Source organism: Rhipicephalus sanguineus, chromosome 9, assembly GCF_013339695.2.
Source record: "Rhipicephalus sanguineus isolate Rsan-2018 chromosome 9, BIME_Rsan_1.4, whole genome shotgun sequence".
Taxonomy (NCBI): Eukaryota; Metazoa; Arthropoda; class Arachnida; order Ixodida; family Ixodidae; genus Rhipicephalus; species Rhipicephalus sanguineus.
Genome location: NC_051184.2, coordinates 71,930,611 through 71,948,894, shown reverse-complemented (window position 1 = coordinate 71,948,894; position 18,284 = coordinate 71,930,611).

Below are 18,284 nucleotides of genomic sequence, written 5' to 3'. Positions count from 1 at the left end.
GTCCTGGCAGGTACGCATGACACGGCTATACCGAGCGCGTACATCACTGAAAGTGCCACTCTGATCGCTCTTCTCTGAAGACTGAAAGCGGCACGTGGCGCGCAGCGAGTAATCCCGCATGGACCCACCTTTCTAGCGGGACGAGAATGCCGAAGCGTCGCAGCTCTAGGGGATCGCGTCTGCCGCAGGCGGCGTGCCACGGGGGCTTTGCCGCTATTGTGTTCGCGCAGTTCCAAGAAGTAGCTTGGAGGCGCCGCCATACAAACACGTACCCCAACCACGCAGCTTACTGAGCAAGTGGCTGAAGGCCTGCCACTACCGCTACTCTTACACAGACCTATATCGAATAACAGGTAAGCATTTCCTGCAAAAAGCAAATATTTCACATTATGTGGTCGTTGCCAGCAGCAGGCAATAGGAATCAGGAAGTTCATAACTGAGCAGTGGGAAACCGTAGTACAGAGCTCTGTACCTGGCCTGCCAGCCACGTTGATCATCAAAGCAGAAGATGTCGACCGAACCACCCACCTAAATATATTCTTTTAAAACAAAGTTCTCACTCACTCCCTCACTCCCACCAGTCTTTTGAGACTAGCGATAACAACAGCGTGACATGTACGACGCGCCTCCTTAAATATAAGGAGGTTTGCGCAAACGCGGTCACGTTATCCATAAGTACTGTATACTTACCCTTTGCGGTCCTTGAAGCAAAAAATACGCACGGTGAAACCGACGGCACCTGGTTCTGGGGTTTTAAAACCCGGAAAATAGCAGTGTTGACCAGGCTGCAATAAAGAATAAGGCATTCTCATCACATTTAGTCAATTTACTGCGCAACATTCACAATATATGCAGACAAAAGAAGTGGCGCAGCTTGCGCTAGTGGCGCGAGGCTCCTGGAACCGACATCGGAGCTGGGCGGCCTTTCTTGTTTCCCGTCACTCGACTTTCTGGTCTTACGTCACCGAAATCAATCGTGAACTTCACGCCAAAATCATGACCACACGGAAATATGAAGGAACCAATAGGCAGCACGGGCGCTCACGTATAGAAGTTGTGAGCGAGCGCCCGTCCTGTCTTCGTGTTCCTCCCCGTCCCGTCGTGGGAGTGGCCCACCGGTGTCACCCCCTAAAGGGAGTCGAGCGCCGCCTCCGGATAATAATAAAGTTCTTTGCCTGCCTGCCTGCTTCGTGTTTCTGTGTGGTCGCGATTTTCGCGCGAAGTTGACTCAAGTCAAGTTTTTCCTCAAGTTATGAACCAACTAGCTCAGCAACAAGCCCTGTTGACTATTGACTTCAGACATGCAACAACTAGCCCTACAGCGAGTAGTGCTGGAGCACATCTCTCTTTATTTATTTCGCGTTTTCTTTCTCTACTCTCTCTTTCTTTCTCTCTCTTTTCCTCTGTCTTTCTGCTTCTGTCTTAGTCATTATTTTTTCTATTCATTTTTGTGTATGTTTCTCTGTCTTTCTCTCTCTTGTCTACTTCTGTCACTGCGTTTGCTTCTTTTTTTTTCGCCTTCTTCTCTTTCTTTCTCTCAATGTCTTTCTTTCTTTCTCTATCTCTCTTCCTATCTGTCTGTATTCGTTCTCTCGCTTATCCGATATATTGCATCCCGTGCCGGGCAGATCGGTGCAGCGGGAGAGCGCGCGCCGTGCACACGCGTTCGCTGAGCTAAGCAGAAGATCACGAAGAGGACGAAGAGAGTGCGCGTTGGCATGAGGATTATAGTTTTCGCGAAGCTCCACGGGGGATTACCGACCGTAAATAGCTCCGCCGTTGGAAATTTATTTTGGTGAAAATCATGAAATGCTTGTGAGAACGACCCCTCAGCGAAAATCAGGCTAGTGGCAAAAAAAAAAAAGATGGTTGATCCCTCCGTCATAGGAATCGGAATAACGCGAAAGTAAAGCGTGTCCATACAGAAGTAACTGAATGTTTATTGTACATTGATATAAGAGAGTTTGTACATTGTATATTGAAGTCTGGCAGCTAGAGCACCATTTAGGGTGTATCCACACGACGGACCGAATCCGTCTTTCCCGCGGCGGACGGCGCATCACGTGACCCCGCGTCACGGATTTGTGCCATCCGTGGCCCGTCCGCGGACGTCGCGGACGGAAAATGCCAAGCTCTTTTTCGCATTCGGATTCGCGCGGAATAACACAACAGATTTAGCCGAAGGTGTCCGCGGATAAGTCCGTCGTGTGGATACACGCTTAACGTGGATGCACCCACTTTGATGATAGGTGGTACATCTCCACCCCGACGGCTAACGTCCATGTTGAATGATTAAACAAACCTTTGTGGTAGCTGTAGTAGTTAACGGTGAAAGCGTAATCAGAGAACGAGGTGTGATAGCCAGAAGAGCGTCACATATTGGACGCAGAACTTGGTCGCCATCCCCCGGCATGTCAAAATGTGATTGAACACCACGGCCGGACTAGAGGGAAGCGTGAAGCGCGTCGTGCCGCCCCAGTAGCCCCGCCGCGATTTTTCTCGCGGCGAGCGCGTGAGTGGGGAACGCGGTGTTACAACCAGGTGAGGCAGGCGCTCGTCGCAGTGCTATTTTTGGTTTGGATTAGCGTGATGCTATGACAGACAGACAGACAGACAGACAGACAGACAGACAGACAGACAGACAGACAGACAGACAGACAGACAGACAGACAGACAGACAGACAGACAGACAGACACAGACAGACAGGCAGACAGACAGACAGACAGAACTTTATTGGGTCCTGAGAAACGCTACTCTTAGAGCAACGCCGCGGGCCGCTCCCACATGGGGACGGGGAGGCCTAGCCTCACCGCCGCATCATGGGCTCTCTGGACAGCCCGTAGTTGTGGTAAAAACTCTGAACTTCGTAAGGCAGAATCCCAATCCTGTTCTGTGAGCCGACTTAGACCTCGTAACGAGGGGCACGGCCAGAGCATATGTTCAACGTTACTGATCTCCCCGCAGTCAGGGCAGCTAGACTCGAAAGCCTCTGAAGAGACGATGCTGAGGAAAGATAGACTAGGATAAGACCTAGTTTGTAGCATTCTAAACGTGATGGTCTGGGGTCTAGACAACTTGCGGTGCGGAGGAGGAAAAGACCGTCTACTAAACTGGTAGTGTTTAGTGACTTCATTGAAAGTAAGTAAAGCGTCCCTAAACACCCCACAGTCAACCTGCGGACCTACGTCCACCCCAGCGCGGAGGGTTAGTGCGCGCGCCCAGAAGTGAGCAGTGTCGTTGAGGTTTGCGAGGGAGTCCAGTCGGGGTTCGAGATGTGTAGGAAACCAGGTAATGGTATGTGGAGAAAGTGTCCTATTTTCAAGTATTTTCAATGCCTCGGCAGAGACTGAACCAGAGGCAAAAGCCCTGACCGCCAACCTGGAGTCGGTGAAGATTTGCGACCTACTGTCGTCCAAAAGGGGCAAGGGCTATAGCCACCTGCTCGGCTCTCGAGGGAGTAGAGTCCCTAAGCGATGCAGCGTTTATAGTAGAACCCATGTGATTGACGGAGATAACAGAAAACCTAGCCGAGTGACCGTACTGAGTGGTGTCGATAAAACACACTGAACTAGAATCGTTCCTGATGTTCTTAAGAAGCGTGATGGCCCTCGCCCTGCGCCTGCCTACATTGTGCTGCGGATGGACGTTACGTGGGAAGGGAGAGACATGAATGGTAGTACGCTGTTCATCTGGAAGTTGAGGACGGCGCTCCTCTACAAGCGCAGGACTGAGACCTAGCACGGACAGAATCTGCCTACCAGCCGGCGTAGACGACAGACGCACCAGCTGTGCAGTTTCTTGGGCTTCAATGATCTTCTCTAGGATGTTGTGGACACCCACCTGCATGAGCCGTTCAGTGCTGGTCCGCTCGGTGATGCCGAGCACCCTCTTTTCGAAACCGCACCATGCGTGCATGGCAGCAACATACGCAATATGACTCATCAAGAATGCGCGAAAGAGCCTCAGGAGGTTGTCCTCTCTGAGTCCCCCTCTGCTGTTCGAAACCCTATTAACCAACCTGATCATGTTCTCGGTCTAGATGGAAATCTTGGCAATTGTCCGCCCATTGTACCCGTTGGACTTAATTACCATGCCCATCACTCTAATAGCATCCACCCTGGGAATGGGAGCACCACTGCCAGTGTGAAGTACAATGTCCACCTCTGATAAAGGCTTCCAGTCCTTCGGCTTAGCTCCCTTTCTTTTGGGCCTGTATAAAAGCAGTTCCGATTTATTCGAAGAGCATCTCAGCCCTGTGCCGGCGAATGCTATGAGCGAGGCCGACGCTTTTACGACGCTTAGGCTAAGATTACCACCTCGCGGTGTGTTAAGGCATTGACAAAATTGAACTTCTATTGAAAACGCGCCGGATGGGACGGACGTGTAACGCGTTGCGGGTGCTAATCGCGGAGTCTGCAGTAATGACGAATTACTTTACCGCTTTCAGAGGGCAACAGCACCCCGCGGACCGAGAGAGTGGTAGGTATAAAAGGCGCGTTTGTAAAGCCGCAAGAGTCTGTGACCATGGCGCAGTGGATAGCGTGCCCGGCATCTGTTGCGGACCGAGCGGTCGTGGGTTCGATGCCCGTTGACGTAACTTTTAAATGCGAATGCATTTCTTAGTCGGGGGTTGTCCTGCATCCCTGGCCGGCGTGCGCACAGGTGTTATCTCTCCGCGCGCGCTCCTCCTCGCCCCTAGCAACAGCTGCGTCGCGCCTAGCAACCTGAGTAGGTGGTGAGCGGCGGAGGTTAAGGGAGAGGAGGAGTGCACCCGGTGAGGGCGCTCGCATCGCGGAGCTTGCTCGGCGGAGAGAGAGCTCGGGCGCTCCTCCTCTCCGCGCTCGGACCTATATATATCATGCAGGAAGCGCGCGCTTTGGTGTCTTGATAGCGATGGAAGTCGGTGAAGTCGAATCTCTCGCGGCAACGATACCACTAAGACGAAGTGTAATTCAATGCAACTCGAGCATTACGCCTCTACGTGCACACTCTCGTCTCCCTTCATTAATTAATCGCACACTCATCGGGTGCACCCAAATGCATTCGCATTTCCTCACGATCCCCTTCGGGGAGGTGCGGCTTTTTTTCTTTGCCATTTGATCGTGTCAATTTTTTCGACGTCATTTCCGTGACGGAAATACGTCACTGAAGTCTTGGTGGACACCGGCATAAAACTCTTTCGTGTTAAAAAAAAAGATTACATGACCATCCGGTCACCTCTTCGAACGAGACGCGCTGGCTGCGAGTTCACTTCTTTCAGGCAATTGCGTGATTAAGAAAAAATAAAACAAAAACTGGCGTTTGCGTAAAAGTCAACGACCAACCACGCGCCTCAATCCACAAGGCGCGTGGTGGTCATGTGGCTTCGTTTACTACTCTCCGCTGAATGTGAAAATGAGTCAGAAACAGCGGCAGTTTAAGGGGGCAGGAGGTTTGAGCAGGCAAGTAGGACTGCTTGAACATCACTAGGATTCAATGCTTGGTGAACTAATTACTGTCAAGCAGTCTAAATAAGCAAGAAAAGATTACACTACACGAAGGAAAAGTCAGTTAGCCAGTACAATATATCGATATAGCTGTTGGGTACATGCCAGGGGTGCCACTCTAGTGACCCTTAGTACCGAGAGTAGCGTTGCATTCCGCAGGCAATTCCGGCTACCACCCTTTGCGCGGTTTGACAATAAACCAGTCTGAATCTTCTATTCTGTCCCGAGTTCATCGCCATGCCCTTCACCTAGGGAACGGTGCCAGCAGTACACAACAGTGACAATAGTGGAACTGTATCGTCAAGCGCTTACGTTCAAACATTGTACAAATTCATCGGGAGAATGACGTCCACGTTAGGCCTGATCGAGCCTTTTGATACGTCCACGCCGGTCAAATGGAATTCGTACGTATGGAGGTTCACCTTCTTTCTGAATGCAAATGCAGTGGCGAGAAAGAAGCGTCGGCTGGCGGTGTTCTTCAGCGTGTGTGGCGCGGGCATGTTTGAGTTACTGCAGTCACTCGTAGCCCCGGTGACGCCGCAATCCTAAACGCTTGACGAGGTGTGCGAAGTGCTGAGGATTCATTTTTCACCTCAGCTATTCGAAATAATCCGCAGACATACGTTTTAAAAGCGGAACCAAAGCCCGGAGGAAAGAGTATCTTCTCTACTCGCAATTCTGTCAGATCTTGGAACTCGTGCAGAATATGTACTGTTCTGTTCTCCGCTTATGGTGCCCACTGGTGTGTTTCTTCTGCTTTGCTTCCAGGGTGGCAAGACCTAGTAGGGCAATTTCTCAGCCTTCAGTCGTGTCTCCCAAGGCAATTTAGCAACAATATTGCCTTGAATAAACCAAACCTTAAACCTTAACTTTTCGTCGCCGAGCTCTGGCGCCTGGCCCAGCACTGCAATTTTGCCAACCTGCAAGAAACGCTCAGGGATCGTCTCGTGTGCGGACTCCACGACGGCCATCCGCAGAACCAACTGTTCGCAAAGAAACAGCTGCCTTTTGCCGTAACCCAGCAGGAGGCTCTGCCGCGAACAGCACGAGGGTTGTCCGACAGTCTCAAAAAAGTGACCCTTCTGCGACCGCTACCGCAACGAACCAAGTCACGTGTCAGGAACCGGCTGCACTCGGCCAGATGGACCGGCAGGATACGAGTTACGGCTCCTGCTACGGATGTGCTGGTGGAAACCTCCCCGCCGACTGCCGATTCGAGAACACGGGGTTAAGGGTTTGCACGAAACCCGGCCACATCGAACGACCCTGCCACGCCGGCGGCTCATGTAGCTGACAGTAAATCCTGCCACCTCAAAAGCCAATTCCAGAGGAACATAAAACGAAACCGCTTTGCCTCCTGACGAGTGCTAGTGCAGCAACCACGCCGGCGCAGAAGGATCGCGGGTGCCTCGAAAGCTACAATCAAAGCTTGCCACTGAGGGCCAGGCTTGCCAAGTGGACGTGGACTCTGGATCGGATTTGTCAATACTCACCGACGAAACATTCTGCCGCCTCCGGCAGTGCGGTGTAGCACTGGCGTTCACTGACTTCTCTTCGACAGTGGACGATTATCATCTGAACCCAGGGGATGTTCTGGGGGCCTGCAGCGTGCATTCGGAGTACAAGGAGATTGTGGGTCGGGTACCGATAGCAAGATCCACCCGCATAAGCCTGCTGGGAGTTGACTGGTTTCGACCATTGGCCATTGTCCTGACCGGTGTCTCCCAGGTAGAGAAATTGACAGCCGGCACTGTGCTCTCACAATTCAGAGAGGTCTTTAAAAAGGGCCTTTTGAACTATGTAAGCCCACCAGTCTTCGTGCACCTTTACTCCAGCATTGAACCAGTGTGCCTCAAAACACGAACACTGCCTTTTGCAATCCTGCATGAAGGTGGAGAAGTTGGAGCACCTCGTTTAGCAGGAAGTGCTGGAGCTTGCGACGCAGCCGACGTGGGGGACCCCCATAGTTACCGTACTCAAGAGCAACAGTAACTTTAGGATATGCGGGGACTACAACTCCATATTTATCAAGGCTCTGAAGCAACACCCGTATCTGGTTCACTCTGCGAGTCAGTTGCTGTCGTCATTGCCAGGGGAAAGTCATTTGTGATATTAGACCTTGCAGAGGCCTATCAACAACTGTCGGTCGACAAAATGTCAGCTGATGGTTAGGCAATCTTCACGCAACGTGGAGCAGGCATGGAGTAGGCAGTGCTTCTGGAATTTTCCACATGTTGATAGATGGCCTCCACAAGAACACTGCAGGAGTAGCTCCTTATTTCATAACACTTTACCCTGATCCCTGCTGCTACACCACAGGCGCTTCCATCGCGAGTTCGCGAGGTATTTCAGCGCTTTAAAGACACTGGCCTCCGGTTCAAGAGAGGAAAATACGCAATCAATACACTTGAGGTCGACTTCCTGGGTTAGTGAGGTATGCTGCCGGCATCCTCCCCACAGATGTTAAAGTCGCAGCAATCTACGAGGCACCTTGTCCTAAGCACAAGCAAGAGCTGCAAGCCTTCCTCGGCTTGTTAAATTTTTACCATAGCTTCTGGAAAGTCAAGACCACAGTATCGGAGCCCGTCAACAGTGTCCAGCGTGAAGGCATTTCACCACTACCTTTGCTGCCGTGAACTTGCGATAGTAACAGATCACAAGCCTGTCCTGGGGAATCTGATAGTCCAATCCGATAGTCCATTGTTTTGAATACCTGCAGTTACGCACTGGATCATTTTCTGGAGAAAGAGGTTGTCAATGCTGACACGATCAGGAGAGTGCCTTCGCGTGCGACTGTCTGTGCACCGCCACCTTTACTCGAGGTCTTCATGCTGGAGTTAACTACGAAGCATCCTCTGCAGGTCACTGACATTGCTGCTTTGACGCGGCGTGACCCCGTGCTGTCTCGTGTTCTAAGCTGGGTTGGCGGATGGCCCTCACAGCATCTGGGTGCCGAGTATCAGGCCTATGTGCCGATACAGCGCGAGAACTCAGTGTACAAATGGTACGAACCAACATTCAATTCACTCTAGGGTTCATCACCCTGCCTTTCCTCTAAGTGACCGTGCTAGCAGTACACAACAACAGCTTCCAATAAAGAACAGAATAACGAGCGATGACGCAACGCTGTAGCGCGATAGGCCTTGCAAAAACTCATTGGGCCCCTTGTGCGTTCGTCTACGACGACTCTTAAGTTGAAACCAATGCGATGGGGCTATTTTATTGAGCACTTTGTATAGACGTCCAACATTCACTAATTGCCTATCAGTAATTAACTATTTCTTTCTCGAATAAATATCGATAAAACATTATAAAACTTTACTTCTAATAAAACAGAAAGATGTGTGCAGCGTTATAACGCCGAATTGCGGAATAATTTATTTCTACATTCAAGATACAAGCCGTTCCAAGGAAAACACTGGATATCTAATTGAACTTTCCACGCTTGTTACTACCAACAATTGTAATATAGCCATGAACCGTGCTGATCTTGAGGTTTGTAATTCACATGTTCAAAGCCTATCTTCAGTAAGCGTTTCTCTTGTTATCAATTTTGATTATTAGCTTATTTCTGCGTCATCTCTCCGGATACACCACGAGGGTTTAAGGCCGGCAGTGTAGCATTAGAAAACGAACTTCTTATCAGCTAACTAACTAGCCACACTAAGTTAGTATATACGACTTCTTACCGGTAAATAATAGTGGAGCCCGTCCTTTGAGCCGACCTCATGCTGAAACGCGAGGAAATCAGTAGGAATGCTCGAAAAGGCATAAAATGGCAGAGGCTCCTTTTTAGACATTTTGTCGTAGCCGACCCAATAAGGTAGATAGACCACTTTCAACTACTGCGCGTCTACCTACCCACCGAGCTGCCTGGCTGGTGGAAGAACGACTGACAATGTTCTCGAACGGGCAACAGTTACTCCTGGTCAATATAGGCATTCTTCTTTCTTTGATTGGCACGACCAATTCATGGTTTCTGGCAGCACCGCCTGAGAGGCACATAACTTTTCTTACTTTCTCTTCGAAACTCCTCTCTTTTTGAATAAAGCCCACAAATTCTGCTACTCTCCTCGCGCCATCTGCGACAGCAGGCCTACATTTCAACCGGTGGCGAATAAGCCTTCCCGAAAGCGGCTCAACGGTTTCATGGCGAGAACGTGACCAATAAAAATGACCACAGTAAGTGTGCATGGCGGAATCGCTAACGTGGGATCGCAAATACCTCGGAACGAGAGAGATGGCTTCCCTAACTGGAGCAAGATTTCGTTCGCTAATTTGTTTCAAACGCAGAATTCTATGTTTTGAGATCGCGTACCCCACAAGATGCACAGTTACGCATGAACCTCCTGATTTAGTGAACGCTCGGTGTGCGGCGCGTCAGCACTCCGGGCACAAATTAAGGGTAGGTGAGACAAAGAAACTTTGGTACATATTGCACCGCTTGTAATGTGGGCCACTTCGCAATGTTACAGTTTAATTAGAACATGTCTATAGAACACGTTACGGGATCGAGGCGGGCTTTAGAGATAAGCTAAGGTTGCCGCTTCGAAATGTTCCCATCAGAAACATGACTACGGTACCACACTAGAATTTGGCCAACCATGTCTCCATGTTGAGTAGCATTGGCATCCGTATTGGCTCGACGTCCACCTTCGGGCAATGTGCAACCCTTATCTTCTGCTGGTTAAAACTTTAAGCCGGTATTCGGCGAGCATATTAGCAATGTAGCAATCATAGTGCGGGCCCGTATTGGTGCCGTTATCTATTTGATAATCGGAAACATCACTGTTAAATGAAAATACCTTTCTTCTACGCTATCTTGAGAGCACTGAACTGTTATGCACTTTAAACTCGATTTAACGAAGTGAGGACCACGCCCGAATTATTTCCATAAAGCGGGAAGTTCGTAAAATTGAGTAAAGCATTTCACGACCTTGGGGAACTTAAGATGGTAACGTAAGGCATTGATGTTATAATGCCGTTAGGGACCCTTTAACAATTTTGTTGGGTCCCTAAAAGTGTAAATACATGTACCATAAAAATAATGAAATAAACTTCAAACCGCAAACTTCGAAAAGCTACCATGGCGGTTTTTTTTCCCGTTTTTGGCTGCGTACCCACATCTGCGCGTGTAAAAAACCACGAAGGTGGCCTGGTCATGCATCCTGCCAAGTTGCCCGGACATATGGGACACCGTGCCAGGGCGATGCCGGCTAGGTAGAGGGTCACGTGTAGCTACGACAGGGTACCAATATGCGAAGACGCGGAGAACGTATGCAGTCGTTGTGCTGGCTGGCCGCGTGAGATAATTGTACGGAAACGATCAGTACCATCGGTCACAGAAACCATGAAATAACGAAAGCAGTCATCGCGGCCCCTAGCACCATCTGGTATAAAAGCACTACCGAAGGACGATACCGTTGTTCCGTGCATGAACACTTGGTGCCTAGATGTTTCAGTGCGATAGCGTTAATGCGCACGCTCGAAGAAAGACCCGTCTCTGACAACATTAGAAGGAAATCAGTGCTTTTTATATTCAGCTTTTTTCGGGACAAACTTCGATAAGTCGGGCTTGGTGCCCGAGATCGCTCATTCGGGTTCATGACAATACTGAACCCCATGGGTATTTGCCGGGAAATGGAAATTGGTTCGTTAGATCGGGAACTTGTAAAATCAGATTTCGTTCTACCGAGTTATATCTGCACCACAATATTGGACAAAATTGCCCTCTTTACTGACTACATTAGTTGGTAACTCAGTGGGCGTATTATACTAACGCAGGGATTAAATGTTGCACACACATGCAATCTAATACTGACAGGAATAATGCCCATATAGCGTCATACAATTTCTTTTTTTATTACATCGGAGCTCTTTAAGCCGACCGTTATTCAGTAAATATCGAACAAAAAACTATCATCATCATGAACAAGCACGCGCTCTCATCGTCCTCTTGTTCCTCTTTGTCCTCTTCATCGCTGACAGAACATGTGCGCCGGTTTGTCCGGCGTGGGATGCAATAAATCTGATGGGCGAGAGAATTACTCCATAGAGACAAAGAGGTATACAGAGAAAGAAGAAGACAGAAAGAAATACAACGAAAGAAACTGTCGACAAAAAAAAAACGTCTCGGCGAGGTGCGATTCGAACCCACGATCCGAAGGAGAGCGTCATAGCCACTCGGCTATCCAGGTACGCGAGCGCAGCAGGACACAGCCTTGTATAGTATAGTATGAGAGAGGGTGGTAAAGGAATTTGTGGGTGAGGAGGCCAGATGTGACGGCGAGGAGGCATGAAAAAAGGAAAGGAGAGAGCAAAGCATGACATATAAAGAAAGAGAAAGAGAGAAATAAGAGAAAGGGGGAGAAGGACGCAAAGAGAAAGAAATAGAGAGAGAGAGATAGAAAGAAAAAGGAAGCAAGAAATAGACAGAAAGAGTCAGAAAAAGAACTGAAAAATCAGAGGAATGACAGAAAAATAAAGAAAAAGAGGAAGAAAGGAAGAGAAAATTCAAAAGCGACAAAAAAGGCTGCAAAGGTCCGCACTTCCTTCAGACTTGGCACCACTGGTGCGAAGTTCCTTTAGTTTTTAGCAAGGTAATATGATGGGCTAGGAAGTTCTCCGAGGATGTCTACGGAACAGTAGACTGATAGAGCGAACGGAAAAATCTACGAATAATCGAGTTCTCCGGCCTACCTGCTACCGCTCTGGTTAAAAGCCGTTGAGTCTAGCCTTCCCATGAAGCCCTGCCTTTGAAGCCCTCCCACGCGTCCTTCGCGAAATGCATCAACACCAAAAAATGTGAAGGGAACAATTCGTTCATTCATTTTTGTTAGTTCGTCCGTTCTATTATTCTTTAAAGTGCCTATCAAGAGTGAAAGGCCGTAGTATTAGTGAACTTTACCAACAGAAAGAATAGAAAACCCGAAGACACAGTGATACAAGACAACGGCAAAAGAGAAAACAAATCAATCATGAACAGAAATTTCATCGAAAATAAATATAAGAGCTAAAATTCTTATTATCATAGCGCGACGTATCGAAAGTGTTACTTTGTGCGTGTCACAAGAGTTAGTCGGTAGAAGCTTTCTGTGGCGTAGTGGTTAGGGTATCGGCTTTCGGTACTTGTGGTCATGAGTTCCATTCCTGTATCGTGTGAGATTCCTGTATCGTGTGTTGTCGTATGTGCATGTTTACATTGATGTCCATTTTCTAATCATCCCTAGAGATAGGCTTCCCAAGCAACGCTTAGCGGCGCTGCTGCTCTTGACAGGCAGCGCCATCTCTGGCAGAAAAAGAGAAACTGGGCTGTTAACAGCGCTCGTTTTCCCTTCTCTCCACCGCGTTGCTGCTCGCTTCTGTGCACGTGCAGAGCTCTCGCGGTGCACTTTCGGCGCCTCGCAATGTACCGCTTGCAGTGCGGCTTCAAAAGGATTTTCAAGCTTGACTGGCACTTCCGAAAAGCGAACTTGATAAAATGAGAAAGGCTCGTCAATCACGTTAACGGTGAAGAGCAGACGATCGACGACAACCACGCCCGACTCAAAGCGAAATTCATTTCCCAAGTCGCGATTACACCGTGTAGGACGTATAACTCGAGGTAAGTCTCATTCTATCATGTTAAAGATGAATAATGGTCCACATGCACTCCGAAATGAAGCCGTACACGCTATCGATGTTCTGCGGCGTGGACTACGAATCATATGATTGTTGTTTTGATATGGCATGCTTACAGTAGCAGCCGTGTACTTTCGTGAACAAACGTTTGCGGCGTGCGAAAAAAAGATTATACGGCCATGGCACTGCTTCCTGAGAAGGTTATAGTCAAGTCCTCCGTGCCGCTGGAGAATCGCCCGCCGATTAAGACGCGAGGCAGCTAGCTGAGCTTCAACCACTGTGAAGCAAGATGAACTGCTCGCCCCGTTTTTTCGGCTCTCGCGTCATGCTTGCAGTCTCTTTTTATGATATCGACTTGACAGGCGTATAAAACCTGTTGCGTGAACGCGGCTAGAAAATCGCACAAAGTCAGAAGGTGATTACTGCAAGGTTGCAGTTGCAAAGCATGTATGAAGTGCCAGTCATATTTAGCGGCTTAAATATATATCACCCCAATAAAGTGACAAAAACAAAGCAAACCTGCAGAACGATGTCAAAGCTTGCTGAAAATGCACAGACGTCCGTTCCGGCGTGACAAAGCAGCCTTCCCGACGCGTGAAATGCAGGCGCCGAACTTCTGACAATGTGCGGAGTTCACTTGAATTCAACCAACCGCGCAACGCTAACGGTATAACGCGAATGTGAACGTTCAACAACGACGGGTAGGTCTCACGAGCACGGGGAATCAAAACACAAAGTTGCTTCACCTACAACCGTAACTGGACTTTAACAATGCGAGAAGACAGCGAGTAATCATTACTGTAGTCGCTGCGTGCATGCGCCCCGTTACTTACCGATTCAGGTAGTTGGAACGAACAAAAGCGATGAACTCAGACAGCCAAAATAGAAGGCGAGACAGCGCTGTCAGCTATCCAAGCTTGCCGCCTTTATTTCTCATGCGACACGCCCGGGAACCGATACAGTTTAACACATGAATCGTGTGCCCTGTCTGCACTGTTGTGGCTGGCCACTAAACCGCAATACTTCGGACCACGCTTGCGCTTACGCGGGGTCGCTTCTGCTATCGTGGAAATGCGCAGCGTCGCACAGCAAGCCTCTCGGTTCAACGTACCCAGCTTACGGCCTCCCAGTTACCCGCACCGAGAGAAGAACGCGTGCGCACGTGCGCTACCGCTACCGTGAAAGGGGCTGAGTCGGTCGCGCACAAGGTTCAGAGCTTTCCGACAGAGCCGCAGCGTGGCTGGCGCGGCGCTGTCGTCGCGCCGCAAACTTGAGCTTGGGTTCCTTATGGATATTACAGAAATTATTCCTGAAACGCTGTTTGAATGCCAAAATTTCTATTTTTTCGCAGCCGCTTTACGGCCGCCTATTGACAGGACGCCACGCGAAAGCGCTGCAGGCCGTACCTAGCCAGGAAAAATGTGAACTAAAATCCTGCAAAAGCCACGTCAAGGCTATTGTGTTGCTTTCTTTGGGAGCCGCCTAAGGAGTCGCACAACTTGACTAATAATAATAATATGTGGGGTTTTACGTCCCAAAACCACGATATGATTATGAGAGACGCCGTAGTGGAGGGCTCCGGAAATTTCGACCATCTGGTGTTCTTTAACGTGCACCTAAATCTAAGTACACGGGCCTCTACCATTTCGCCTCCATCGAAATGCGACCGCCGCGGCCGGGATCGAACCCACAACTTGACTAGCAGCGGCCGTAATTTGAACGGATTTCCTGCCTGCAGGCGTGGATTCTGATTTTTTGTTTATTTGACAAAATAAAAAAAATACAAGAACGTAAACCTATACTTGCACATTCGGAGGTCCCGAAGTAAAAACTGTCGGGAAGACCTCCTAGCAAAAACTAAATGGAGGTTACAAGAATCTCGGCAAACAGTGAGTCATATATTTTAAATAACTTCTAGTGCGTCCGTAATAGAAGAGAAGATTAATCATAAATAAAAGTATCATTATTATAATCACAAATGATCAAATGAGATATTTAAAAAGTCAAATGAAGAAAATTACAAATTCACATAAATTCAAACAACGTTAAATGCCACGTGCAACCTGCAATGTAAACAAGCATAAATAACGGCAAAATTCAAACACTTAACGAATAGACCATAGTACATTTTCAAATTGTGCTGTAGAAAAAAAAATCACAGCATATTCACGGAGTGAATGATGATGAGTGGGCGAAGCTGCGGAGGTTCATCGGTAAACCGTGAATCTTCCGTGAATTCTGCCCACTACATCATCACCGACGTGAGATCGGGCGCGTTTATACTAAACGTTCGATGAGTTATGACGACTTGCAGCTCACTTTAATTTTACATGTACGCTGTGAATTTTCATTGTTTAGAAAACCATTGCTTTAGAAAACATCTGGCGTCTTTCGTTAAGCAGCTGGCGTCTTTTCGTTTTGCTTTAGAAACATCTGGCGTTCTTTCGTTTTGCTTTTACAAAACATCTGGCGTCTTTCGTTGGTTTATTTCATCTATCAACGGCGTTTTGAACAAAATTTTTATTGTTTAATCACGCACAGGAGAAATCTCACCAGGCACTACCTTGGAGGTAAAGAATGGCTGCTAATGGGAATGAGAGACAGAAGAAGTCGGCTTTTAGCTAACGCTGCGAATTTTTTATTGTTCAACAACGCACAGGAAAAATCTCCCACCGGCACCACCTTGGAGGTCAAAGCGTAAGACTGGTTACGCACTACGACTACTACGACTACGACTACGACTACGAGGGACGAACGGGTGCCGCCTTAAGGAGCTTCGCCCCTAAAAACGTAATGAATTCTATGTGTGTGACAAAATGCTAATGAAACGCTCCTTAGTTCTACGTTTGAATGATAATAATGAAGATGACTTGATATCTGATGGTAATGAATTCCAAAGTGAAATCCCTGAAAATGCAATGGTAAATTTCCCATAATTCATTCTGACTTTAGGAAGAAGTAGATTAAGTTGTTTTGAAAAACTTGTAATATTCTTATTAATGAGGCTGGGGTAAGAAAAATACGGAATATTAGGTAGGAAACCTTAGTAGTAACACCTTGTGATGGAACAACATGCGCAAAGGTAAAACATTTAGGAAACTGAATATGGGAGCAGAGGGAGATGTATGCGGCTGAAATGTAATTACTCGTAATGCCTGCTTTTGCATAATTTCAAGCTGATGAAGATGTGTGCCATGCATTACCCCAAGCTGAAAGGCTAAAGCAAACGTGACTATGTATGTACGCGTAATATGAAGACATGAGGTTGTTTCGATGAAAGTAAGAGTGAGTTTTTATGATGTTGTGTATACCAAATTAGATTTCTTAATAAGCAATTCAGTATAGCAGTGTAACTTTCATTTCTCATCTAGAACAACATCAAATGTAGTACACGGAGATCTGGCAATTACATCATTATTTAAGGAAAGTGCAATAGAATGAGTGAGCAATTTTTTTTTTTTTGGAATGGAATATCATAAACGTTGTCTTAGATGGATTGATTGTTAGTTTATTCTTTATGCACCAGGAATGAACATTTGCTAAGTCTGCGTTAAGTTTATCCTGCAATGCACCAGAACTTTTATCGGTTGTGAAAATGGTGGTATCATCAGCACAAAGAAGATAATGAGCATCCCTATTGAAAATTTAACCACCATGTGGAATGGTGAATTCCACCATCCATCATTGTGGTGGATTATACTGCTGGAAGATGGTGGCACATGGTGTATGCTGGATGCTGGCGTATGATGGATGCTGGAGAATGACGGAGCGTAAAACGGCTCCACAGCGTCGGAGCCATCGTGCCTAGCTGTCATACATAAATAAATGTATAGAAGGCGATGTATAAGGCATTAGTACAAAAAAAAAGAAAAAAAAGCCGTATGAAGAAAAAAAAACTTCCGCCACCGGGAGTCGAACGTGCGACCTCCGGATCCCGAGCAGAGTACTCTACCACTACGCCACGCTGACTTTTTTTTTATTTCATGGCATTTATTCAACACAGACATGGCACTTGAACGCAATACAATACAAAGAACTAATATGTTGAATATGCTCTTATCGCGACATAATGACTCACAGACGGCACTATCGAATTCGGAATCATCTCTATAGCGAATACATCAAGTAACGCTATAGCAACGGCCTTTTCCAATTGTATGCTGGAACAGCGGTAAGGATAAGCGCCTCACCAATACCGGATACCATTCTGGCTGACTTTTGATTTGCTCGTATACATCTCTTAGCTGAGTGGCCATCCTAATGAAGTGGGCTGTTGAGGAAATTATCGGCTCTGCGTTTCTCACATTCCGTGCGATATCTGTTGCCAGCGAGCTGTAATGACGTACCATTTGACATGTTTCTTCTCATTGGAATGCATAGTCTGTGGAAGACGCGCATGTTGCAGAGAAACTACGCCACGCTGACACTTGCTTTGAGTCCTGCAAAATGTCTAGTCAACGTACTAATACACCGTTTAGCTTCAGCTTTGTATGTCTCATACTGGAGAAAGACGCGATCTTCACATCCTGCTAAAATTTGCATAGTTATTAAACGCAAACAAACTGTTGCCGGTAACGAATGGCACGTCGATAATAGCAACAGCGCTAACTTTCTTTTAGAATTCACAACGTAACTCCAAAAAGAATGTCAAGTGGACCGAGGAGCGGGTATAGTTAACCGGATGTTACTGCGAAGTTTAACAGCCGTTTCTCGCTTTTTCCAAAGGGCGACATGTGCAGAGGCTTTATGTCGACTCAAATCTCATTCGATAAATACGCGCGTACAGTTGATTGAGTATTGTGATGCTTTTTTCGCGCAACCTACAGCGCAGCCGTGCCAGCGCACTGATCTGACGCTGTATCATTAGCTACAACTGCAGAACAGCTCGGCCAAACGCAAGTGCAGTGCGCGGGAAAAATATGCCATCATATTGGTTCAGTAAGGCGTACGAATTGACAAGTCTATGTTCTCGCATACGTGTCAGAGAAGCGCCGGCGAGTGCGACAGGCGGCGGTTGGTGACCGGAGGAGTTTGCTGGAAGCGCGTCGCATCTATGCTCATCGCTTCTTGTGCGGACACCGTACACAAGAAAGAAATGCTTCATTTAGGTTAGCCGATGCCACAGCTGTGCAGTAAAGTCATTCGTGCTCATTGGAATCGTGTATCTTGAAACCCAG